Genomic DNA, 25,390 nt, shown 5'->3' on the forward strand with positions numbered 1-25,390 from the left:
TCCTCACAATACCTTTGTGAGCTAGTAAGGAATAGCCCAATTTTGAAGGCCAATAAGAAACTGAAAACTTGAATGCTGCGTACAATTCTGGTCACCCCATCTTGAAAAAGATACATTATAAATGGAAAAGGTACAGAGAAGGGCAACAAAAATGATTAGGGGGTATGGAACAGATTCCATAGGAGGTGAGATTTAAAAAAACTGGGATTTTTCAGTTGGGGGGTATGAGAGACATCTGTAAAATCGAGACTGGAGTGGAGAAAGTGACTAAGGAAGTGTTGTTTATCCCTTCACATAGCAGCAAGGGTCACCCAATGAAATTAATAAGCAACAGGTTTAAAACATACAAAAGGAAGTCCTCCTTCATACAACACACAGTCAATCTGTGGAAATCATTGCCAGGAGATGTTGCGAAGGCTGAAATTATAACTGGATTTAAAACCAAATTAGATAAATTCATGGAGGATAGGTCCATCAATGGCTATTAGCCAAGATGGTCAGGGATGCAACCCCATGCTCAGGATGTCCCTAAGCCTCTGATTGCCAGATATGGATTGAATGACAGGTGATGGAGCACTTGATGATTGCCCTGTTCTGTTCATTCCCTTTGATGCATCTGGCATTGGTCACTGTTGGAAGATAGAATACTGGACTAGCTGGACCATTGGTCTGACCCAGTATGGCCATTCTTATGATAGAATGGAAAGAAAAAAAAAAAGTAATCATAGCCAAAGCCTATAGGCTAACCACCGACTAGATGGCAGGACATTGTATGCATGGATTTGACCAGTCTGGGCTTAATGGAGGAACAAGCAGTGGACAAGGAGTGAATGGCAACAATGACTGCTTCCTGTGTCTGCAAAGATACTTAGGGATGAAAAAAAAGGAGAAAAAGAGAAACTGATGCAGGAATGCTACCTAACTTACCCCAGGCCACAGAGACCATTGTGAGAGGCCAAATTAGAACACAGTGTGACTTTTCTCTGTGCTATGGTCCTATCACTAGATCATTTCCTTTTTTCCTCATTTTCCCGACATATAATTGTCTAGGGGCAAAACCATTTCACAAAACTTGGATTAAGGCACAGATCCTTCCATGAAAAACTTGTTTTAGGGATTTATGCTGCTACTGTTGAAATCTATGAAAGTTTTGCCGTTGATGCCAAAGGGAGGAAGCATGAATTCTTAGTTGGCTACTGAGCAGTTTATAGTTCCATTCAAGGGAAAAGATGTCTTGCGTGTATGGGACTACAAACCCTTTCTATATTTGTTGAACCATGCTTGAAAACGTTATTTAAATTTGGTTTCAACACTGCTCTGCCTAAACCAGCTTCCGACTGGATTTGGCAAACCAGGGACTACAGAAGGACTGCTTTTAAAAAATATTTTTAAAAACCCTCTTTGGGACCAGTTTAGTAGTGGTGGTAGTAAATATTGTGGTAGCTCCCAAAAGCCCAAATTGGCACTGGGCCCTGTTGTACTGGGGGCTGTACAAACATTGATAAGAGAGAATCCCTGCTCCCAAGGATTTTGAATCTAACAGACACAGATGAAGGCTAGAAGATGGGATATAATATACGAGCAGATTAGTACTGTGAAAAACTGGCAGATGATGTTAATTTCATGTAGTGGTGTTTTTTTAATTTCGGCTACAGGGAAGGTGTGTGGGAATAGGAAGAGGATAAAAGTGAAAAGAGAGACAGACACAGCTCATCACCTGCCCAGCCATTATCAGCAGGCAGGGTTTTGTGGGCATCATGGCACAGGTAAATCTTAAGGGAGGATTGGAAGGAATATGAAATAGAGGTTGTTTGGTTATTTCAGGGGAGTTTTTCCCGGGCATAAAAGTAGTGTGGGAGAAAGCTCAGGATATTTGAGAGAATTTGATGGTTGGTTGGAAAATGTTGGTAGTGTGAAGATGGGAGTCAACATAAGGGCGCTGGAACAATTTTTATAGTGGGAGCACTGAAAGCCATTGAACAGAACTGTAAACTTGTATACGATTGAAACTATGCATTCGGTTGCCATTATTACGTGAAGCCAGTGGGGCTTCTGCACTGCCAGTCTCCTGGTCAACATCTTTGATATATTACTGGGTCAGCTAGATTGGAAAGTGTTGTAGCTGCAATCCTGTTTAAACAGAGTGAAAGCTCTGTTTTTAAACATGATTTAAGGTCCAGTGCAGTGAAACTTGCCAGCTGCACTAGTGTCTAAATATTTTTTGGACTTCATGTGGGAGAAGGTAAGGAGGAGGAATGGATTAAGAAAAGTGCACCAGATTTAGAAGATCTAAGTATTTCTAAACTTTCAGAAAATAACTTACAATACATATATTGACATAGGATTGAGACAGGGCCAGAACTTTGAACACTGTCTTCCCTATGTGCCTTCAGATTTCTTTCCAAAATCAAGTACTGAAATGTCTACACAACCTGAACTGCACCCACAAATAACTGAGGACACAATATAGCACACACAACAATGTGGGCCTGCAAAATTACAGATATAAAGGTGGAGCTCAGTAAAGGAAAAACCTAAAACCAGGCCTACAATAGCCAATTTCTCTGGATACCAATATACTCAACTCATTTGCTTTGAGTTTACAGTGTAAAGTAGTGGGGTTAATCCAGAATGCTAGTCAAATGAAGAATTTTTATGATACTGAGGTAGATGCAGTGTAAGCAGATACAGTTCCCTTTCCTTTTTGTGTTATAGGCTGGCATTTGCCTTGCCTTATGCACTATCAAATGAGACAGGAGATTTCTAAAACACGCTTCTCCAGGTAGGTACAAATGGATGCTTTCAAAATAATTCTTAACCCAAATCAGCTTCACTATAGCAGGACTGCAAGCAGCTTCAGTTACTGAAAATGGCCAGCTGCAAGGTGCTTGACTATTTTTTTTCTCTTAAGTTGATTTTTTCCTGATGTTAGTACAGCTCTAGCTGTCAAGGCAGAGGATCAGCCTATGTTTGAGTTAAGGTCCTTTTTTAACCGTTTTTTTTCCTTGGCTGACCTTAGCTATAAACGAATTAGGGGTCATCCTATTCAGTGCATGCTAAACAATAAGTGTTACCATGTGCTCTTAATTAAATTACTGTGGGAGTTTTTAATATTTCACTTATGTCAGGTGATGCATAGTGTAAAATAATTTCTGTCCTTTTTAGAAATATTTCATGAGGGAGCCTCTTCGTGTCTTAGTGGTAACCAGCTTTAACTATGGGCAGCCTTGCAGAAAATGCTGAAGCAAGATGAGGAAAATGTGGAACATCAGTAGAAAATTCTATTATCAAAGGTGCATCCATGTAGGAAATAATTCTGACAGCAGCAAATCTTCTTTTTGTTCCTTCTCATTTCATGCCTTGTCATGTCTTTTACCCCTCTGAGAAAAGAGGCATTGTATTGTTTCCAACATTCATATCAGGGACTTGTTCTTGTTCTGCTGAAGGATAGAAACCGCCCCTTGCTAACACCGATACTGTTTTCTGCATGTATCTATTACTTGTAGGGTCACACAAGGAGTTCTATACAAATACAAAGCAAAATGTTGGGCGGGCGTGGGGTGCGGGGGAGGATGGGAAATAGAAGTACTTGATGGAAAAGAAAATACAACTTAATTTTTGACATGTTGCTGCAAGAACTTCCAGATTTCAGTAGCTTTATTCTAAAAAGTCTTGCACTGTTATGATTTGTTGAGCAGCTTTCTGATTCAGAGTGGTGATGGAGTCCTATATAAAGAACCCAATCATCATCTTACTATTGAGAAAAAATTGTTACTCTACCTTTGTGCTACTGTATTGTAGAAGTTCATATTAAACTAGAAACCCCTTTTTTGAGGACATGATTTGATTCAGTGATTTAAAATAGAAAAACAAATATGAGGGTTAAAGACATTCTTTAAAAAGTATGCTCACTGATTTAGTGTGTTTGGATGCTTTGGTTATGGGTGGCAGTATGTCAGAACCCAAATATATTAAGTTTCTTTGGGTAAATCAATATCTTATGTTGAGAAATGCATCTGTCCTACAGACTCTGTTCATTTTGCAATGGAATATAATAATACAAATAGCAAATAATACAAATAGCAAAAGCTATTAGGTCATCCAGCCCATCACAAATGTAGAATTGCTATCTACATTGAAGTTTCTAGCTCTAATCCAAGTTAATTTTCCATTTCTCAAACAATAGGGTTTGAACTATATTCCCTGGGAGATTATTTCATATTACAATAAATCTATTGATACGTCTTCCTGATATTTTGCCAAAAAGTTTGCTCTTAATTTCATCCTATCAATTCTAAATTTTCTATTTATATCATCATAGAACCGAGGATCCCCAGTCAAGGACCAGGGACCACATTGTGTTGGGTGCTGTACAGACAGAACAAAAAGACAGTCCCTGCCCAAAGAATTTCCTTTTCTTCTTCTGTCCTTATCTTTTCAGTTACTAGTAGCTTTTTATGTTCCCCCCAACTCACTTTAGTTGGTGCTTACCCAATATTTAAATGTAATATTTACTTATAAATCAGTCCCTTTGGCTCTGTGATGGGAGATATGCCCCACGCTGGGAAATAGAGAGTTAACAAGAGTCTGAGGGCCTAATTAGCTCACCAGGTTATGACCTGTGTATGTGGGAGGGTGAGATGGGGCAGGAAAGACCAGTTCAGTAGCATGTCTCACCTGAGAAGGAGGCTCCTTAAAGACAAACCTGAAGCAAAGTAGGAAAGACTCTGAAGTTAAGAGGTTTATGATGATGCTAGTCACCTCAATTCTGAGGATGACATTGACAATCATAGTTTGTACTATAATTCAATATGTGAAGAACAACATTTACTACGCTGGCCACAGAGCCATTTGCTTACTTGTGTTGATTGAACTGCACTTTGTTTCTGTGCCGGGTGTTGTGCTCCCAGCTGTTGAACGCAATTCTTCTGAAAGTCATGGACACTCATTCTTACAGGATGGCCCCGTGCAATGCAATAAATCTCCAGGTGCTGAAATATCATATCATATCAGAAATGTTCATTTTTGGTGAAATTATGTTTCAGAGAGTCTTTGAAGTGTTTCTTCTACCCTCCATATGCCAGATCTTAATTTGGAATATGTTTTGCTTTGCTAAACAGATGCCAGGCAAATGAATTACATGGTCAGTCCATCTCAGTTGGGAGCAGATCAAATGAGCCTCCATGCTGATTGAACCAGCTTTTGCCATGGCAGCTCAAGCTTTTTAATGTGCCATTGATAATAAGTCTATGCTTTGCACCCATAGAGCAGTGTTGTGAGGACATCATCATTATAGACTTTGATTTTCGTCTGTAGAGAGATTTCATATTGTCTCCAGATTCAGTGATGGAGGTGACCACAAGCAGGGCTGGCTTTCTTAATTCACACATCCGCTTCATGGTCAATGGTTGCTTCATTGTTCAGTGTGTTGCCACATTTGACAGTTTGGAGTAAGATATCTTCCAGACTTGTTGATGGGTCGTGGTAAGGTAGTTAAGGAGCTGGTGGGTACTTAATCTCGGGGTTCACTCAGCTAATGGTAAGGCCAAAATTACAAACTGCCACAGCAAAGCAGTTTGTAAGATCTTGTAGTGCTGCTTCAGAGTGCACTGTCAAGGCCAATCATCAGTGTAGAGCAGTTCCTGGATCAACACTTCTCTCACATTAGTGTTTGCACATAGCCTGGAAAGATTGAAGAGCTTACTAGTGGAAGCATATAATGATGTCATTTGAAGAGCCACAAAGGGCTTTCTCTAGCAATGCAGCAAAAAATAGATCCAAAGAGCTAAAAGTGATCACACATTCTTACTTCGCCCCATTTGTGATTGGAAATGGGTCTATTAGATCACCATCAGAGTTAACTCTTTCAGTCATATCTTCATGGAATTGCCAAACATTGTTAATAAACTTGTCTGTGCATCCAAATTCAGTGAGTCATTTCCAGAGGACAGTGTGGCTGACTGTGTCAAATACCGTGGTTTGATCGAGAAACATGATATACAAAGGCTGTTGCAACATTTTTCCTGTAATTGTCAAATTATAATCACGTCAATTGTGCTCTGCTGAGCACAAAAGCCGCATGGTTACTCAATTGAATATTGTCAGTGATTTGGGTCAGGAGTCAGTTCAGGACGAGCTGTACAAGAATCTTGCTGGCTGCAGCCAGTGAAAGAGCTACTGTGGCAGTTCCCACATTCGCTCTTTGAGCTTTTATGGTTATAATGATGATGTTGGCATCTTTCAGTTGTTAACATATGATTTCTTGAAGCCAGATGTAAGAAAAATTAAAAAAGCCTGTCAATAAAAAGATTTCCTCCATGTTTTTGAAAACTTTAGCTGGAATGGCATGGGGACCAGGAAATTCAATATATTTCATTACTTGAACAGCCTTCAACACCTAAGCTTGTGTGGGTCATTTGGTAAATGTGGATAATTTGTGGACATTATTCAGCAACTCATTAGAAACCATAGGTACACGGTTAAGTATAGTAGTTTACTAAAATGTTCTTCCCACTGTTGGTTAATGGCAGTGCAATGAGTGATGAGAGATTCACCATCAGTATGTCAGTGGTGTCAAGGCAGATTGGGTGAGGCCATATGCAACTTTAACTGCATCATAGAAACCTATGGAATCAGCAGGGCTGCCCAGAAGATTTAGGGGGCCTGGGGCAAAGCAATTTTGGGGGCCCCTTCTATAAAAAAAAAAAGTTGCAATACTATAGAATACTATATTCTTGTGGGGTCCCCTGTGGGACCTGGGGCAAATTGCACCACTTACCTGCCCCCCACAACCCCGGGCGGCCCTGGGAATCAGGTTTATCAGTAAGGGCCTGTTTACCTGCTTTATGGTCAAATCACATATTTTGCACTTGGCAGAGTTTGTGTTGGAATGTGCTGCAAGCTGCTCTATATCTGGCATTTTTCAGCTGAGTGGGACAGCTAAGAGCACTTGTTGCTTGATATCAAGGAGGTTTGATACTTCAGGATAATTATCACTGAACCAGTCTGTATGATGGTGTTTTGTATACCAAGCACAATCTGCAACCATGTTATAGATTGTGTCATGCAGAGATACCTGTTTGCAGATGTTGTCACTGATCATTTGAAAAATTTCTAAAACAGTAGCTAGCCGTATTGAAAATTGTTCTGTGATTCACAGATCTTTCAGCTGAGAACGTTTAACTGTTTTTTATGCATTTTTGACCAAATAGAGAGGGAAAGTTTTGTTCAAACAATCAGCTTCATGTAATACTTGAGTTATGCATGCCACTGGTGTACAAGGGTGAATACAGGTGCGTCCAGGTCATTTAGTATTTGCTGGAGAGTCAGAAGACAGTGTTTGTAAAAACTAAATAGTACTTGACACATCATCAGGAGAAGTAAGCTATGCTGTTTATGTTGCCACCTCCATGTTTGCTAGTTATGCCATGCCACATAGAATCATGTCGAACCCAAGCATTAAAGTCACCTAAAATAATCAGCTTATTTTCATGGGGAGTCATTCAGACCAGGTCATTTTGTTCATCATTGCAGTGTTGATACAAAGTCTTTCAGGTTCTCAAGCAACCAGAGTAGTCTGCCTGGCAGGACGATCAGTTTGGTTTGGATGATCAGGAGTGTAATAGCGTACCACGTCGTAGTACTGGGACAAAAAGGAAACTCTCTGAGGCTTGTCTGAATTTTGACTGCATGATTTGAAAGGGCTGGTCAGGGCTGTTTGGGCTTATCAATTTTTGGGCACCTTTTATAGCCCTCCTCCTCAGATTGAGAAATATGGTGTTACACTAGGTCAATGCTGAGTGACCAAAGTCTTGGCCTGCTGTAGCAGGGGGGTCCCCTGCTCCTGCCCTGAAGGGCTTAAAACAGCCCAGGAGAGGGCTGTGGCTGAGACAAGGAGCCTGAGATGATTAGGGAAAGTAGGCTCAGCTGTGGCCATGCCCCAATCAGGCCCAGCTGGCCCCAATAAGAGGCTGTGAGGCAGAAGCCCAAACAGTCTTTCTCTAGCTGTAGAGCGAGATGGGCCTGACTGCAGGGAACTGGACACAGGGTATCTGAGTGAAGCAGGGCTGGAGAAAGGCAGAGGAGTCTATGAGCTCCAGCCCGGAAAGCCCCAGGCTGCGGCCTAGCATTGGGCCAACAGATACTGGGGGTTGCAGAGGGCAGCCCAGGGTAGGCCAAGGCAGCAGGTCCAAACCCAACCTTGCCAGTGATCTGTAGGCTGATACTGCAGTCTGCCCCAGGGTACAGGGGCTGGACAATGACTGGCAGTAGTCATATACTGAGGCGAGGTGGGGATAGAGGGTGGGGGTTTCCTGGGGAGGGGAGACCCTGAGAGAAAGGGGTTACTGCCAGGGGGCAGCACCCCATGTAAAAGGGCACTGGGTCCAGGGAGGGACGCGGGGGCCAGAGGACAGGCGGATCACTAGCCTGCAGAGAGTGCTCCAGAGCTGGAATGAGCTAATTCCCAGGAGTCACCAGCAGGAGATGACGCAGGGGTGAGTCGCACCTCTACACCTGCCCATGTGCAGATTCATAACTGACTCCCAGTAATGTTCATCACTTGTCACTTTCACTGTTCACCCATTGCTGTGAGACTTGTTGGATTGTCAAAGGCTTTGCGAGAATATGTTTGAAGTGTGCAACAAGTTGTGCAACAGCTCACTCACTGGTGCATGTGTTCTCTCTCTCTCTCAACAAGACCATTGGCAAGGTAAACCAAGACAAATGAAGGACTTTCTGGCTGCAGTTTGGTTTTCAGAGTGACCTGCTATTAGACCAATTGCCCAGGCTAACATGCCTGGTCTGCATCCCCAGAGCCCTGTTACTTGGGATGTTTTGGAATAAATCCCTGTAGGCCTTCATGGCTACTGTGGGGACCAGAGAGCAAAGCTCACCACCATACTTTGCCTTTCAAGACAATCCCCTACTCTCCCTGTTTCCACCACGTGGAGGAGGGATTGAATGTATGAGAGGCAGTCAGGAGGCTACTAGAGAGCTTGAGGACGGCTTTGAGCTGGCTTTTCAGTGGCAGACTGAGAAGAAGCCACATGAAGAGGTAGAATTCCAGAGCAGGCATAGAAGAATGCTATTGGATGCTATTGGACTTTAGGTTTTCTGTTTGCACTTTCTGGTACTCCAGTAGGGGGCTATCCTTGAAGGGTGACCTGGCTGGAGTCATGTAAGCTACAAGCTGAGACAACAAGAATGGCAGACAATAGAGGATGCTAAAGTCGCAGAACCCCTGCCATGTCATGTCCTAGTTCAAGGGGGTGCTCACGTGGTGAGTAGGGATTTACTTAAATTGTGGAGAAATCACACATTTTTCAAGGGTTGGTCATGGCATAAATAGTAAATTTAGCAGATGTATTCACTCCACGCCACCCTTTCTTCTCTGCTGCTGTTGGTGGTGGTGCTGCCTTCAGAGCTGCATGCCTGGCCAGCAGCCACGGTTCCCTAGCCTCCCAGACCTGAAAGTAGCACAGAAGTAAGGGTAACAATACTGCAACCCCCTCCCTACAATACACTTGTGACCCCCCCCTTTTTGGGTTGGGACCTCAAGTTTGAGAAACTCTGTGTACTTTTACTCTATAGGGTATGGCTACACTTGCACTTCAAAGCGCTACCGCGGCAGCGCTTTGAAGTTTCGAGTGTGGTTGCAGCGCCAGCGCTGGGAGAGAGCTCTCCCAGTGCTGCACGTACTCCACATCCTCTACAGGTGTAGCTTGCAGCGCCGGGAGCTGTGCTCCCAGCGCTGCGGCACTATTTACACTGAGGCTTTACAGCGCTGTATCTTGCAGCACTCAGGGGGGTGTTTTTTTCACACCCCTGAGCGCAAAAGTTGCAGCTCTCTAAAGCGCCAGTGTAGCCATGGCCTATAGCATAGGGTAAAACTACACAACAGACCAGATTTCATGGGGGGCACCACATTTCACAGTGAGGTATTTTTCATGGCTGAGAATTTGGTAGGACCCTAGTGAAGAGTGTCCTCTATTACAGGCTTCCTAATTTTTTGTTGTTGTTCTCTCTGGGTTTCCTCTAATTTATTAATACCTTCTGGGCACTTTAGTAACAGTAACTGACTACAATAGTAAAACTGTAGTTGTACTAGGGCAATATGAAACATTAAATTACCTCACTGCTCAGTGATCTGATGCCTCTGCATCCGCAGCCCCAAACTTCAGTAGCCTTTTTTGTTTTACATAACATTGCTGACTTAAGTCTAATTGGATGACCACCATTACTTCTAGCTTTTTTCTTAGGATTACTACTTTCTAAATATCTCCCTCCCACTGAATTTCTGTATTTTATATTATTCCCAGATGTAATTCATTGCATTTTTTCAAAAATTTTCATTTTGATGTTTTTTGTTCATATTTCTGCATTCACTAGGTTCCTTTGAACCATAGCTAAGTACGTGGTGTTAACCTTTCCTAATTTAGTATAATTTAGAAATGTTGTTAATATATTCTTTAAACCCCTTCCACATCATCAGTAAAGATGTTAAATAAACATTTGCTCTTTCTGGTTTCCCACTGGATACATTTCCCATGCCATTTTGGTTCATGGCCCTTCAGCCCATGTGATAATGTTCATATGCAGTGAGCATTGTATAGCCATAAAATATACACATTCTAAATAACCTTTGAAAATATATGTAGGGTTTCTGTTTTTCCTCTTTCCAATAAATTCATTTAAGCAAAATTCAGCACTTCATATGAGTAGGGATGGAACAAATGCCAGGAATTATAGTATAGAAAAATCCATAGCCCTCTTGTTGAATTCCTATAAATATGATTCTGCTGTTGCCAACTCCTAATTTTATTAAGAGTCTCATATTTGGTGTTTTTTCTTAAAGCCTTGGCTCCCCAAGACATGCAATTATATGAGAATCTTAGCTTTCATTTTTAAAAAAATCTAAGGGCGTTTCTATAATATAGCTGCTACAGGGATGGAGCTGCAGCTGTGCCTTTGTACTGCCGTAGTGTAGACACTTCCTACATTGATATAAGTGGTTTTTTCACCACTATAGCTAATCCACCTCTCTGAGAGGCAGTAGTTAGGTTGATGAGAATAATTACATTGACCTAGATGCATCTATACTGGAGGTTAGATTGATCTAACTATTTCACACAGGGTGTCAATTTTTTCACAACCCTAAGTGACATAGCCAGGTTGATCTAATTAAGTGTAGACTAGGCCTAAATTAAGAGCTCTCATGGTTGTGGAGAAAAGCTTGAAAATGTGATCCATGAGCACCTTAAAGGCTCAGAAACCAGAAGACAGACAAAATGAATCCGAAATTTATTATTTTAAAAAAAAATCTCATGATTTTCAAGCCAGTGTTGTGATTTGCAGGGTAGAGGACTTGACTCGTCATTTTTGAATGGTTGTGGTTTGGCAGTGCTGTGATTCCAAAAAACTGATATGAATAGCACATGCCTAAAATGGCTAGCACAACAGTGGCAGCCATTTTAAGAATGATCTAGGTCTTACCCCACATACTGCTGCTCATACTCACCCCAATCTTTTGCCATGTTCCCACAGGCTTACTTCTGTAACTCAGTTATCTCCCTCTTTGACCATATGTTGTCTTTCATTTCCTCCTTCCTGCTGTAGCCTGCCTCCCCAGCCTAGAAATGACCCTGTGACATTGAGAGTTGCTGAGTGGTAAAGACAAAGCATTTGGCAATCTGAAAAGGTGTGTTTGTTCATTCTTTCATAAGACGTTTGAATACAATACTATCTTACTATTGTGCTAAGGCAGTTTACCATAAATTATGCACTAGCATAAAATGCATCTTATTTTGTATGGCATTAGTAACAAATCACATATCATGTTAGCAAATTGCTATATATTTAAGGAGCTGGAAAAGTATGTCTTGAGCAATATCCAGATACTAGACTACCGCAAAACAAAATAAAAGCTATATTTATATGTAGGACTATTGTAGATGACATATGACATGTTTGTTGTATTATGAAACAGCTGCATTGCATTTCCAGAAAATCATGTACTTAACAGCTATGGTAGCTCAGATGATTGGGGTACATTTTGTGAAACTACTGTGTGCTTTCTGCAGCTTCTTAATTCCTATATAATATATGTAGCACGGGAAGGGTAAATACTATAAAGCAATGATCACCAGATCACTAAACACTCAGGAGCATGAAGTATTTTTATTTCACTCCTGGGCTGTCAATTTTCTGTTGCTTAGTCTATGGGTCTGTCATTTAAAGATAGGAATACAGGCATGTTGTTCTAGTTATGATCAATTTTAAAATGGACTCAGGAAACAAAAACATCAGAAATTATTCTATTTGCTGGGGCGATATCAGCAATATTGCCAATATAACTTTTTAAAAGAAATTCAGAAGTCACCAAAAAGATTCATTATATGGTCCTGCAAGCTGAAAAAGAGATCACAGAAATGAATTTTATCCATTTTACATTTGATCATGGTTGCTCAAAACTACCAGCAGCTGCAGTTACAAGATGAAAGGTGCATGAGTTCATGATGTGTGCAGTCAGAATGGGAAGAAGAATGCTCAATGCAAACATTTATTGGTTACTTACCATAAAGAAATGAAAACAGCTGAAGGCACTTGAAGCATTTAAAAAGGATCAAAACTTGCTGGCAGAACTTCACTGCCCTGTGTTGCTGTTACTGTGGTCACTCATAGAGGCCAAAATAAAATAGAAATATAAACAAGAATTGACATAAGCTATGTGAATTATAGATGGCTTATGAAATGTGGGCAAAAAAAAATCACTGTTGTCTGCTGAGGTTTAAACACCAATTATACTTTATGCCTAACACAGCATATGAAAGCAGCATATGAAAGCAGATCAAAGTAGCAGGGTATTAGACAAAACTCAGCACTTTTTACTCAATTTTAACCAGTCATGTTGTATCCAAGTGTACAAAGAGATTTATCATGAGGTAATTATGCCTTAACTATACATTTTACTTTTTGATCTAGGAAAAAATACTGTGCTTTGGTTTTAAGTACTAGAGGCTGGCTTCCCCCAACCATCCACAACACTGTGATCTATTCAGAATGTGTGTATTCTGTAAAAGAGATTACTTTAAGAAGCATAAACTAGATATTTTTCTTTACATCTGATTGTGCAAATATCAAATCCAAGGGGCTGCCCACTTCATGCTTTTTGTTAAATTAATTCAGTTTCAAAAAGCTGAATACAAAGTTATTGTCGTCAGATGCTACCAGCGCAGTGCTCTGCTCAATGTTGATATCAGTTGGCTGCGTGTGTGTTCCCTCTGTGTGCTGTCCCAGCTCTGCGCAGATAGCTGACACAGCAGACCCGAAGACAACCCCAATGACCACAGACTCTAGTAAGGTACAAAGGTACGAAGGCACGTCGGCCAGGTTTATTGTTGAAGAGAAACACAAGTCTCCAGCTTTCCCTGGCATAGAAGTCCAAGGTGCTGCTAAGGTGCTGCTAGCTAGTACATACATGCTCCCTGACAATGGACTCAGCTCAGTCAATGGCGGGACTTACAACTGCCCCCTAGGCTGGACAAAGGCATCCACTCAGAGGTGCATTTTTATACAGAGGTACAAACAAGTTACACATCACTCCTGATGTATTGAGGTGCAACTCCTCTACGTAGCAAGGTGCCGCCTCTCACTTTGTACATATTGGTTCAAACACAACTCTATCCATCCTATTACCTTTTTGACCCTGTCATTGGGATGAGTCAGCCTGTTCCTTGTTATCTGTGTGGAGTGTTCAAGTATGTGAATGTTCTGATATGTGGTGTCCAGTACCTTTTAGGTATGTCTCTTTTTGCAGCATCAGCCCTTTCCTTGCCAGCTTCTTTGAGCAGGGCCTGCTTCTGGCTCACAGCTTAACTTTGCTTTATGTTAGCAAAGTCTTGACCATTACTTTAGTTCAGGCCTTAGGCCTTATACCGGGCCTCTGATACCAAGGGTTTGTGTTTCAGGGCCTCATTTTACTACAGTTATTTTTTATTAATCAGACTGATAACATGAAATCATACCCTTCCACATAAATGTAAGCAGAGTCAGGATAAGCTCTACACTGACATCTGGTGGAAAGAAGTTCAGAGAGTGTATTTGCATAGGCATGCCCACCCTATCCCAGACTCCCAAGCTGTGGGATTGCTTGGTGACAAATTGCTCACCCTCAGTTGGGTGGTACTGGCTAGACATGGGACATGGGTTCCAAAACCTAGAGAATTGAGAGAGGGTGGGGACATGTATTTGTGCCTGGCGGTGCAGTCTCCTTGTGGAGCTAGAAGCACCAGTTGCACCCCCTCCTCTCTCCACTGTGGAATGTCAGAGTTGATTTTTTTATTCCCTCAAGAATTTAAATACAGGTTACTGAGCTGAAGTCACTTTGGGCTAATGGTGCACTAGCCCTGGGGCTACCCTACTATGAGCTGGAATCACTAAGAGCTGAAAATTACTAAAAGCTAAAATCACTGAGCTGAGAGCACTGAGTACGGTGCTAACTAGTGGGGAGCCCAAAGCTATACTGTGGAACAGAGCTGCTGGCGGAGTGGAGCAGTTTGTGGGGACGGCTGGAGCGGATCACGGGACAGCTGGTGGCAGCAGAGTGGCTGACAGAGCGGAGTAGCTGTGGGACAGGTGGAGCGGCCCACAGAGCGAGCGGAGCCGAGCAGCTCATGGAGCAGAGCAGCTGGTGGAGCGGAGCAGTTTGTGAGGACGGCTGGAGGAGCAGCGTACAGCAGCTGGTAAAGCGGAACAGTTCGTGGAGAAGGCGGAAGCAGAACCCACGGAGAGGCAGGGCAGTTGGCCCAGGACCACGTAAGGTGCCCCTTTCTATCCAGGCTGGGGGGGGACCTCTACAGATGAACTCTCGAACTCTGGGGTGGCATTGACCAGAGACTTTTGGGTTGTTGGACTTTGGGGTGATTGGACTTAAAACCCTAAGGGGAAAAAGGACAGTGCCAAAAGTACTTGGAGGTGGGTTTTTGTTTATGGTTTGTGTTATAACCCTGTTTGTGGTGTTTCTCCAATGGGATGCCGCATTAATTCCTTCCTTTATTAAAAAGATTTTGCTACACTCAGACTCCGTGCTTGCGAGAGGGGAAGTATTGCCTCCTAGAGGCGCCCAGGGGGTGTGTGGTATGTGAGTGTCCCAGGTCACTGGGTGGGGGCTCGAGCCGGTTATGCATTGTGTTACTGAAACGGAACCCCTGGATACTGAACCCGGCCCTTGTTGCTGCCAACTCAGAGGGGCAGAAGGGTTACATAAATAATTATCTTTTTAGCCCTAAAATTCCAATGGGAGAGTGGGGAACAGAAGTACAGATGATATAGGACAGTCCTTAGATTACTGTGTGCAGGGATGGAGGATAATGCAGAAAATATTGTGCTACCTTATAAATCAATGGTATGCCCTCACCTGCAACACCATGTTCGGTTCTGCTCATCTCATCTCAAAATGAAGACAGCAGATATAAATGGGTTTGGAGACGTGTGACAATGATTACAATCATGGAAAAACGCTCATGTGGATTGTTTACCTTGGAGCGAAGAAGACTGAAAGGGGACATAAGGAAAGTGTACAAAAAATTAATGGTGTAGAGAAAGTAGTTCAGGAACTTCTATTCATCCTGTCTCAGTACAAGAATTATGGAACATTCAATGAAGTTGCAAGTGAACTCAGAACTGCTAAAAGGAAATACTTACTGCACACAGTGCACAATTGCTCTGTCAGACTCATTGACACAAGTTGTCAATAAGGCCAGGAGCTTTACATGATTGAAACAGAACTGGACATGTATATTGAGAATGAGACCATTCAGAGTTATTATAACTAATATTATAAAAGCCATGCATTTTGGAAGAGAGAAACCCTCATGCTTCATGACATTAAGCCAATCGTGGGTTAGAAAAAACTTTACTTGTGGGCAGGTCATCCTAAAATTGCTTATGGTGGGTTTCCTGAACCATCCTCAGAAGCAACTGGTACAGGCCACTGTTGGAGACATGATACTGGACTAGATGGACCACTTACTTGGTATAGCAATTCCTGTGTTTTTATTTTCCCTTAAGAGTAAAATTTTCTAGAGGAGATTCTTATATGTTGTCTCTAAGTTTTGAATGTCCAACTTTGGGCACCAGGAGTATGATTTTAAGATGTGCTGAGCACCCACTGCTTGCTGTGAGATAAAGATGTTTGGGACTATGTGAGTAAATTTGGGGTGATTGCATTTTTGGATGCCAAAATTAGAGGCCGTGTATGAAAATTTGGGCCTAAGTGATTAACTTTACCTTTTCTGATCTATGACTGGGATTTCTGCCTCAGCAGAGTGTTGCCCTTTGGTGCTGGCTTTTTTTTTTTTTTTTTGGTGTTTGACTTCTTGCTTTTGTTTATAAGCTGGCTGTACTCTGAAAGAAATAACCTAGCCCAGGGGTCGGCAACCTACGGCACACCTGCCATCTTTGGCACGTGAGCTGATTTTGCCTGGCACACGGCTGCCAGCCGGGGTCCCGGATGCCAGCCCCACTCAGTGCGCGGCCGGCGGAGTTAGCAGAACCCAGGCTGGCAGAGGCTGAGCGGGGCCGGAGGCCGGGACCCAAAACCAGCAGCAGGTGTGCCCCCCAGCTCCCCACTCACCATGCTCGGGTTCTGCAGCTCCCGGGAGCGTGAGCCGCTGGGGTGTGGGGCCCTGAGCCTGCTGTGAGAGGGGTGGTGGTGGTGGCTCACACTCCCAGGAGCTGCACAACCCAAGCGCAGCGAGTGGGGAGCTGGGGGGCACATGGAGACCACTGCCCTCATGCATCCGCTGCAGGAGCCCCTGGGGGGAAGCACCAGGCCGCAGTCTGGGCAGGCGCACCCCTGGCTCCCCCATCACCACGCTTGGGTTCTGTGGCTCCAGGAAGTGTGAGCCGCCACCGCAGCTCCCCCCCTTCCCACTGCCTCAACACTCCACGTGGAGCCAGCATCTGACTGGCATGGGCCTGGTAAGGGGAGTCCGGGGGGCAGTCAGGGAGCAGGGGAGGATTGGATGGGTTGGGAGTTCTGGGGGTCCTGTCAGGGGGTGGGAAGTGGTTGGATGGGGTGTGAGAGTCCCCGGGGGTCTGTCTGAGGGCAGGGGTGTGGATAAGGGTTGGGGCAGTCAGGGGACAGGTAGGGGGTAGGGTCCTAGGGTGGCAGTTAGGGTGAGTGGGTCTCAGGAGGGGGCATTCGGGACAAGGAGCAGGGAGGCTTAGGTAGGGGGTAGGTTTCTGGGGGGGCAGTTAGGGACAGGGGTCCCCGGAGGGGGCAGTCAGGGGACAAGGAGCAGGGGGGTTGGGGGTTCTGACCGGGGCAATCGGGGTGGGAAGTGGGAGGGAGTGGATGGGGGCAGAGCTAGGGCAGGGCTCTCCCCTCTTTTTTGATTGTTGAAATATAGTAACCCTAGGTGAGGGGTAAGCCGGTGGGTGCAGGGGGGCTGGTGCCCGCATATATCTACTGTAGCCTGCACGAGGGGTGGGGGGGCATGGCTGCTCCCTGCTAGCGGTGCCACTGCCTTTGCAGGGCTGCTGCCCCCCTACACCATGCTGGCTTCTCCATGGCTGGGGCTTGCTGCTGTTGCAAGTGGGACGCTCTGGCTCTCCGGTACCTCAGGAAGGCAGCTCCTCCCTGTCGAGTTGTTGCAGCGGCCCAAGCCCGGCAAATCCAGTAAGTGGACTTGGGGCGGGAGCCACCTGGGTGGGGTTGGGAGGGCTCGCAGGGGGGCTGTGCACCCTCCAGGGGAGTTCAGGGGACAGGGAGGGGGGAACCTGGTCTGGGGAGCAGCCCCTGAGCATGGCTGGCCCCTGGGGTCTATAAAAGCTCATTGGGATTTGCCCCTCAATGAACCGATGTGGCGGGGGGGGCTCCAGAAGGTGGAAGTTTCACCTAGGTTGCAAAATATCCTTGCAGTGGCCCTGTCCCAGGGGGTGCGTGCTCCCCAGGTTAAGAACCACAGCAGTAAACTGATAAGATCTGCATTTTAATTTAATTTTAAATGAAGCTGCTTAAACATTTTAAAAAATTTGTTTACTTTACATATAATAGTTTATAGACTTATAGAGAGAGACCTTCTAAAAACCTTAAAATGTATTACTGGCACGTGAAACCTTAAATCAGAGTGAATAAATGAAGACTCAGCACACCACTTCTGAAAGGTTGCTGACCCCTGACTCTAACCTATCTGTGGTTGGCTGCAGTCCTTATATGTGTGCTTGCAATGTGATATATCCATATGAGGTATTTTGTAGCTGATCACCCATAGCTGAAGACTCCCTAAGCAATTCCTAAGCTTAAGAATGTGTGTTAAACATGTCCTCAGCTGCACTACAGCTCTGAGGTTGCTGTACACTACTTCTATGCTTCCCTGATTCCCAGGCATGCCAAGGCTGCCCTATTCTTGATCCTCTGGCTGCACCCCCGCCCATCCTTGCTAAGGAATTGGGAGTATGTGTGTGACCTAAAGCTAATATCAGTGGGGAGTCTTCAGATGGCCCTTTAGGGCAGCTTTCTGGTCCCTTTGCACTGCTAGAGTGGCTCAAAAGGGTTGTAGTGCATTCAGAATTGGACCTCTATTGATTCGAAGTATGATTGCATTTATGACTCAGCCTTTAGTTTGAAGCAAGTGAGCAACTTTTGTTACAAATATTTTAATTGGCTTCTGGTCCCCCATTATCTGGGTTGCATGGGGATGTGGTTGGAGAGAGGAGCTGGGGGCATGCAACTTGAAACTGTATTCTTTTGCTGTGTGACGCTGCCAGTCTACATCTTCCAGGGAGGCAGGTGCTGCTGAGTGAAAGCTCAGACTGCACTGAAGTTTGTTGGCTATTTATACAACTGTTGTCACAGCTCATTGCTATCCCTCATGCTGCTGTTTAATAAGGCACACCCAGGCTTCTGGATGCCCTAAAAAGTAACAAAAAGCAACCTTATCTTAAAGACAATAGACCCATAACAAACACCAAACAAATCTCAAGAGCCAGTGAGCTGATAATGTAAGTCCAAACAACAGAGCTAAAAAGGAAAGTATAATAAACATATGTAACGTGGGAAGAGCCTGGAGTCTCCTTTGGACTAGGGCTCCTAGGCACTAGACTAATATAAAATAATAATCATACTTTGCTATCTTGTTAATGATTAATACCATTAAGATCTAGCCTGGATTTTCATATTATTTATAATAGTCTTTCTTTACATACCACATAAAGACTCTCTCTGTGCTGTGAGGGCATACCACTCAGCAGCATTCATGGGCCTATTATCTGGAGTAAAATGGAATATGGTTAGTAAGGTTTTGTGTACTTTAAGCCCACATTCACATTACAGCTAATGCTGTGCTGTGCTTCACTGATGTAAAAACAGTGCCTTCTCTACACTAGAACTCAACAATGTAAAAACACACTGTAATGTGTGAACAGATGCAGAAGTGGGAAGGGAGCCTCTCCTGCCTACTGGCAAGCAGCCTGACCACACCCTCATGCAGCTGCCAGTCATGGAGGCAGGAACCCTTAGCTGCAACCAATAAAGGAAATAAGGCCTGCTATAAAAGGAGAGAGCTCAGAGAAGGAAGGTGGTCAGAAAGACCAGGGACAGTGAAGTGGCACCCCTGTACCATGCTACCTCCAGAAACATGACTCAAAGGGACCAAAGCAGACCACAAGGTCTAATTAGAGGCCAGGAGCCAAGGACTTCCTTGACCAGGGGCTAACCAAAGAAAGCCACTCAGAGAGCAATAGAGACCCCCTGAAAGACCACATCAAGGACTGCTGACACACCCCTTTTTGCCCATGAACACAGCTGAAGAGAGACTATGGTGGTATTGAATGGGCCCAAAACTGATGAGTATGTTGTGCACCAATAACTGCTTAGGATGAATATCATACCATATCTCGCAGTCTAAACAGTGCTAGCCAGGTTCAGTACTTGCACAGAAGACATCCACGGAGCACTTAGGTACTGGGGCAAATCATGTTGGTGAGTCAGCAGGTGGCACTCTTCCTGTGGAGTTAAAGGGCACTGTTACCAGAGGTGACCAGCTTTCTGATTATATTCAGGAAATCCATAGCTGTGACCGCTTCACAGTACATGTCATGGTTCATTTAATTTGTTCCTGTGCCTTTTTAATAAGGAAAATAATTATATGAGGTGGTGAATATTGACAATCGCTGGACTTTAAGGACATTACACTGCAGACCCAGTGCCAGAGGCATGAAAATACTTGTGAAGGAAACAGACTATTGGGGAATATTTTCTCAGCAAAAATATGTGTTCATCTGTTTGCATATGCAAAACTTGTATTTTGAAAATCAGATTTTCCATTCTAGGCCAATGTAAATATAATGTTTTCATAAACAAAATAAGAGCTAGTTTGAGATGTGCTGAAAATGTGGTCCCTGTATTCAGGGGTGAAAGCAACTTAAATTTCTTACCGGTACAGTCATATCGCAACTCCCATTCTCACCTCTGCTCTTACACACTTAACTTAATGGATCCCTTTGCATGACTTTAATATATTAGCTGTCTACTAGTTTTATTCTAGAGTATTGGTAGTTGTTTTAAGGCTATGTCTACACAGCGGCAGCGCTTTAACGTGGCTGTGTAGTCACAGCTCCAGCGCTGTAATAAAACTACCTCTGCAAAGGGAATAGCTACCAATGCTGAGAGTGCGACTCCCAGGGCTGCAGCACTGTCTCGATGCTGTAAGTGGAAGCATAAACTTTCCTTGCTCAGGGGTGTGACCCTCCCCGCTCCCAAGTTTCAGGGCTGTAAAGTGGCAGTGTAGACAGTGCTACAGCACTAGGAGACGCGACTACACAGTCATGTTAAAGCACTGCTACGGCAGCACTTTAATGTCAGTTGTGTAGACAGACCCTTTTGTGGATGACTTTCAGCTTCTTTATTTGATGCTGTTCTTTTTGCTGACAATCCCCATTTCCTCACTTTTATGTTTAAACCTATCTGTTAGGGTCTATTGAACACGTATCTTCTTAGGTGGCATTTTTTTTTCACTTGCTTTCTACTGTAAATTGCTGCTCGACACGACAGACTTGACCAATAAGAAGCAAGCAATTAAAATGATGGCACTCAAAAGCTAACGTTCGCAATCACGTGACTGTCTTCCACCTGACAAGAAATGAAAATTGAAAACATTTTGTTTCTAGAGAATGTAAAATATATTTAATTCAAGCAATGAATCTGATTTTTTTTGTTAGTACAGTTAAACCTAGCCTATTTTACCCATTTGTATTGAATGCTTCGGCCACTTTCTTACCGGTACGCCGTACTGGCCTGTACTGGCTTATTTTCACCTCTGTCTGTATTTTAAAAGATTACAGAAGTTGCTTGTGACACTGCTTTAGTCACCTCCACACATGAAATACTCAAAAGTAGATGCAATAGGTGTGTGTGATGGGGCGGATCAGCCATGCACTGATACAGCGAGGGTTAATCCTTCCCTTCTAGCAGAAGAAGCCCCACCCCTGAGGCTCTGCTGAGCATGCTCCACCGGGAAGTCAGGTATAAAAGCCTGCAGAGCTGCCCAGTCAGGGCTGACCACTGGGAAAAGAGGACACTTGGTGAAGACTCCATCCCGGGAGCCGCTTCAGACCTTTACTGAAGAAACCAGAGAGTCTGAGGCCCAGATCAGACACCGGTTGCCCACAGCGAGGTCGGCAGTAGTGTGTGCCCCAACAAGTTACGTGCTCCAGGGACTATATAGTACTATAGATTTACATGACCCTTTACAGACTGGATAGTCTTTGCCCCAAAGAGCTTACAGTCTACCTTAAGATGAGAGGAACCAGAGATGACAACATGACATGGAGAGATTTGATGAAACAGGAAGTACAAAGGTGAAGGCTGTATGGTTAAGCAGTCACTTGGAATGGTAGTGTAGGCAACTTGATAGAACAGATTGAAAAATTATTTTACTATATATGTACATATAAGGCTAGAGTTTACAGCCATATAACCACTATTTTGGTATATAAATAAGGATTTATATATGAAACTTGGGTAATTGTGATCTTAAAATATATGTAAGTGCATACAGTTACTCTTGTTTGCATAAGTGCAGGTTTTACTGGACAGCACAAGAGTTAGAGGTACATTTGTTCTCACTTATGGCAATATACCACTTAACGAGCACATCTGCTAATGCTCATTTTTTGTTTGTGACTGTCCTTCACTTTCCTAGCATTGGTATTATTACTGCTAGTGCCTTAACCTGTCAAGTTTGTTTTGGTCCTGCTAGTGCTGCTAATAATCACAGTAAAATTGTATTGAAAGTTTTTCATCTGTTATCATTGTAAAGCTGCTTCAAAGGAACCTAGCATGCATCAGTGAAATCATCAGCAGAACTTCAGTGACTTGCCCCACTGCTAATAGAGGCTATGAATTTGATTTGCTCCACTAAATCAGTGCAAAGAAGGATGAACAAAAAATTGTGTATAAAACCTTCTACATAATAAAATAAAGATGGTTATATGGTTGTTATAATTGCTTCCACAATAGTGACTGGTACAGATAAATCAAATAAGGAGACGAAACCACGAAAAAAAAAAGCCGTAAATACTGAAGACATTTGAGACTCATGAATATTCATATAGTAGCTAAAAGCAATTGCAGGCATAGAAAACTAATCTGTTTTTGCAAATAACAATTATCAATGAGATTGTAAAATGGATGCTAATATACACATGGTAATGAGCTAAGAAATGGCTTTGACAAATTGGGGGTGTATTCTGCAGCAAAACTCTGCATTGTGAATCAGATGACAAGGCAAAGAAAAGACATGACTCAGATGGCAATCCCTGAAAAGATGTCAGAGGCCCTATCATTCAGTTGCAAATGTGAAGAGTTCTTTCCTATACTATTCATACAGAAATCAGCAACTGGGGTTTATTCTGTGGAAGGAAACGTATCTTGGTGTTCAGCTGTACTGGAAGTGGCACATAAGAAAATCCTGTTGATTTTGCCCTCTCTGAAGTGACATGAGTGACAAATGTTTTGGTATGGTATAGCAACAGCATATAAAGTTTAGTTTATAATTGCCATAGGAACTAGGGCCCAGAGTACAATAGTTTCATATCAAAGGCAGAAGCCAAATAGTTCACTTGGTACACTGTATTGCTTTATTTACATTTTATAGATATTTGAAAGCATTATTTCCATGTCTGGTGCCAGTATTTTGGATTAGAATTGTAAATTTCTATTTTCTTAAGTGTATGTACAATATGAATATATAGATATGTTGATGTACAACAGTTGAGGATCTGAGGCCAGATATAAAAAGGGGTTTGTTTCATTTACAAAGAGTGAAACTGAATGCAGGTTAAGTTGAACAAGAGGAACTTTATTAAACCCTGTGCCCTAGTGGCTGAGTTGCTTCAGCCTAACTCCCCAGCATTTCCTGTTGTATCATCGGTCACAATCTCTCCAGGGAATACGAGCCCTCTGACTCCAGTGCCACTGATCACAATACATATTCCATATTTTACAAACACTTTAATATAAACATTAAAACAAATAATTCAGTGGTTCTCAAACTTTTTGTATTGGTGACCCCTTTCAAACAGCAAGCCTGAGTGCAACACCCCCCCATAATTTAAAAACACATTTTTTTTATATGTAACACTATTTGAAATGCAAAATTTATAATCCTATTGTTTAAAACAGATTTATGTTTTCTTATTATTTTTAATTAAGATGAACACATTTTTATGGAATTATGAGCAGAAAAGTTATTTGTAAAAAATAGTTACTGTTTAATAGCGGGGGGGGGGAGAAGAAACATCGTCAATATCACTTTTCACGGCAGACTTAGTGCATCTTTTACATCTGGGCTGCTGCTGGTGGCAGGTGCTGCCTTTAGAGCTGGGCGTCCAGAGAGCAGCAGCTGTTGGCCAGCTATCCAGCTCTGAAGGCAGCACCACTGCAGGCAGCAGTGCAGAACTGCAGAAGTATTGCCGTCCTTACTTCTGTATAATGTTTGACCTTTGCGCTGGGAGGTGTGTCTATGGGAGGGTTAATGCAAATTTTGGGGTAGTTATAGCCCTCTCAAGTCCCCCCTGCGCTGCTTTTGCCTATGTGTCTGTTAAATTATAAATAACTTTTTTTTTTTTTGGCCTATCTCAGTGTTCTGAATAGCCTGCGGTTTAATGCAGTTCTTCAGCTGCTGAACAATCAAGCCCTCTAATGTTGTTTCAGTCCCTTCTTTTTAGTCTCAAGACAACAATCCTGCGGCTATGATATTACAATCCCCAGAGTCCATGTTTTTAAAGTGATGATTATACAAATACATACATCTTATTTAGGAACAACGATTGCTGCTTTATAGGTTTACAATATTTTTGAAGTAAATACACTACATTGCAATGGAAAGGTGTGTGTAATTTTATAAAATACTAGATTTAAATTATATATTTTATAGCAATTGCTCTCTGTTTTGTGCATGTACATGTGATCCCAACGCAATATGTCATGACCCCCATTTTGAGAATTCCTGAAATAATTGTTGCTCAGGCCTCTACTCTGTTTCTCTTTGGCCAGAGGTTGTTAGCACATAGCCAGGTTGGAGTCTTTACACACACACACACACTCAGCTCTCAGAGTAGCAGCCATGTTAGTCTGTATCAGCAGAAAGAACAGGAGTACTTGTGGCACCTTAGAGACGAACAGATTTATTTGAGCTACAGCCCACTTCATCAGGTGCATAGAATGGAACATATACTAAGAAGATATATATACATACAGAGAACATGGAAAAAGTGGAAGTAGCCATACCAATTGTAAGAGGTTAATTAATTAAGATGAGCTATTATCAGCAGGAGGAAAAAAAACTTTTGTAGTGATGATCAAGATGGACCATTTTAGACAGTTGACAAGAAAGTGTTGGAATACTTAACATGGGAAAATAGATTCAATAAGTATAATGACCGAGCCACTCCCAGTCTCAATTCAAACCCAAGTTAATGGTATTTAGTTTGCGTATTAATTCAAGCTCAGCAGTTTCTTGTTGGAGTCTGTTTTTGAAGATTTTCTGTTGCAAAATTGCCACCTTTAAGTCTGTTACTGAGTGACCAGAAAGATTGAAGTGTTTTCCTACTGGATTTTGAATGTTATGATTCCTGATGTCAGATTTGTATCCACTTATTCTTTTGTGTAGAGACTGTCCAGTTTGGCCAATGTACATGGCAGAGAGGCATTGCTGGCACATGATGGCATATATCACATTGGTAGATGTGCAGGTGAACAAGCTCCTGACGATGTGACTAATGTGATTAGGTCCTATGATGGTGTCATTTGAATTAATATGTGGACAGAGTTGGCATTGAGCTTTGTTGCAAGGATAGGTTCCTGGGTTAGTGTTTTTGTTGTGTG

The 25,390-nt window shown here is 42.9% G+C and overlaps 1 long non-coding RNA gene across 1 annotated transcript; it reads left to right on the forward strand.

Moving 5' to 3' along the window:
• Positions 1-2,591: 2,591 nt before the first annotated feature.
• Positions 2,592-23,643, forward strand: LOC115649766. The gene is made up of 3 exons (XR_003999906.1): positions 2,592-2,605; positions 11,168-11,171; positions 23,546-23,643. It is a non-coding gene; the product is annotated as an uncharacterized LOC115649766 (long non-coding RNA).
• Positions 23,644-25,390: the final 1,747 nt, after the last annotated feature.

The sequence above is a fragment of the Gopherus evgoodei genome, chromosome 4, assembly GCF_007399415.2.
Source record: "Gopherus evgoodei ecotype Sinaloan lineage chromosome 4, rGopEvg1_v1.p, whole genome shotgun sequence".
Classification (NCBI taxonomy): Eukaryota; Metazoa; Chordata; order Testudines; family Testudinidae; genus Gopherus; species Gopherus evgoodei.